This window comes from Rhagoletis pomonella, unplaced genomic scaffold (genome assembly GCF_013731165.1).
Source record: "Rhagoletis pomonella isolate Grant_MI unplaced genomic scaffold, Rhpom_1.0 Rhpom_scaffold_00009, whole genome shotgun sequence".
NCBI classification, from domain to species: domain Eukaryota; kingdom Metazoa; phylum Arthropoda; class Insecta; order Diptera; family Tephritidae; genus Rhagoletis; species Rhagoletis pomonella.
This window is the reverse complement of record NW_023458563.1, coordinates 26,512,254-26,514,385: the sequence shown is the minus strand read 5'-3', so window position 1 is coordinate 26,514,385 and position 2,132 is coordinate 26,512,254.

Here is a 2,132-nt window from a genome sequence, read left to right as displayed (position 1 = left end):
CTTATGAGCATGTCAGACCTGGCAAAGCAGTATATTTCAAAAGACTATCAAATTGAGACATTTCAGAAAGCAGTTACATAAGCAGTGGCACCTTGAATGTAAAGTGACTTTCAAAAGACATTTTCTTATTCCAAAAGGCGAATTGAAGGGAAAATTTCTGAAATCGCTTTTTGACTGTTTACACGACGAATGAATTTCTGGCAATATTTCTCGATACTAAAATGCAACCGTGAGCCGCTAAAATAAACAAATTTATAAAACCAAGATAATGAAAAATAAATGGATTTAGAAAAACATATGAATTGGGTGGATACTATCGATAGTCACCCTTAAGACTATTGTAAAACATCGATGGACTTGACTATCGATAGTTTGACAGCTCTACTTCATTGACTGACTTCAACTTCGCTGCAAATTGAACAAAGCGAAACATGATTTTAATGCAAGACAAATTTCCACAGAAAGTAAGAAAAAGAATTTTTGGATATTCGTTCTATTTTTCAACTGACTACGATGCAGCATTCTGCTTTGCATTCTCCGAAATGAAGCAAAGAAGCGAAACAAATAAAATATTGAATTACATTCTACTTTGCATTCCCCGAAATAAAGCAAAGAAGCGAATTAAAAAATAAATATTATAGGACATTCTACTTTGCATTCCCGAATGAAACAAAGAAGCGAATTAAAAAATAAATATTATAGGATATTCTACTTTGTATTACCGGCAATGCCTAAATAAAGCGAATTCTTCGAACCTCAAAGCTTCTCAACCGATAATTTAATTTTTTAATCAAATTAACCACCAATCGAAATTGACAGATTGGTTTTAAACGTGGAATGGGGCAATTCCATCGACTTAAAAACCAAAATATTTATGGACCAAAATCCAAATCCAAAGTTTTTTTATAAACTCAAATGCACCGCTTATCTTATTTTTTAGCATAAATGTGGTGAGCAGTCAGGTCAATCCGATGTACAACAACTAACCGATTAACCATTCTGACCTACACGATGCCAAATACAAACACACATACGCATAAGGGGTATTGTTAACTCCCACTGGTGACCTAACTCTAAACTCTAACTTGACAACACAAAGCCAAAAAGCTCTTATGTAATAGTTACCATAGTGGTAGCAGTCGAAATAAGACCATAAAATAAAAGTTTTGTTTTCAAATTCCATTTCATTTTATGGAGCTTTTTAACAATTTTTAGCTGTAGTAAAGGGTAGAATATGGATGTGCGAGCTAAAGGTGAATAAATGGTAAGTACCAGAAGGCTGAAACTATATGGAAGGAGACACAACTTTAAAACTTTAAACTTTATTTATTTACAATTTTCAACAGCCGCCGTATCTGCGATGCGTACTACCACTATCTAGGTCCTAAATTCGATAATTGGTGCAAGAAACATTAAAACTAAAAAAAAAGAATTTGTCATAAAATGGTCGCCATTCGGAAGGCAAGGTTAGGTAAGGGAATATTCCATACTTTCTCCCAAATAAAGAACTTCCCATTGTGAATGCCTACTTTAAGCGAGTGTAAGGATGAGACATGTGCCTATAACCAGCGTTGCTGCTTTGGGATTTTGTACCAAAATTGGCAATTTTTTTATATTTTTTTTTAATTTGATAATTTGGCAATTTATTTTTCAATTTGGCAACTTATTCGATTCGGTCCTACATGTAATAGAGGTCAAAACAAGTTCTTATTTTACATTAGGAAGTGCGCAGTAAGCGTTTCCTTTTATAGAAATTCCAGGTAATCCTGAAAGTTTCGTAGGACAAAAAACTTCTTGAAAGTTACTATTTCTACGTAGATATACGTAGAGTAGAGTCCTTTTTCAGAAGGTAGTGGATGGCCCTACCTTTCCTTGTCAGTTCGTCAGCTTTGCAATTGCCATCCATATTCTTGGGTAACTCGGCAAAAATATGAGTAGAATTCTATGGCTCATTCCATCTCAAATCACCCAGGCCGGGGGAAAGTGAATTTAAGTTTGCGATAAAACTCACAGGGATTGTTCCTTGAACAATTTAAGGAGACACGTATTTTTTCTTTTTGCTCAGAAATGCGAATTTTTCAAATAATGAATTTTTTTCTTTTTGAGTACGAACGCTTCTTTTTTCCTCTCTT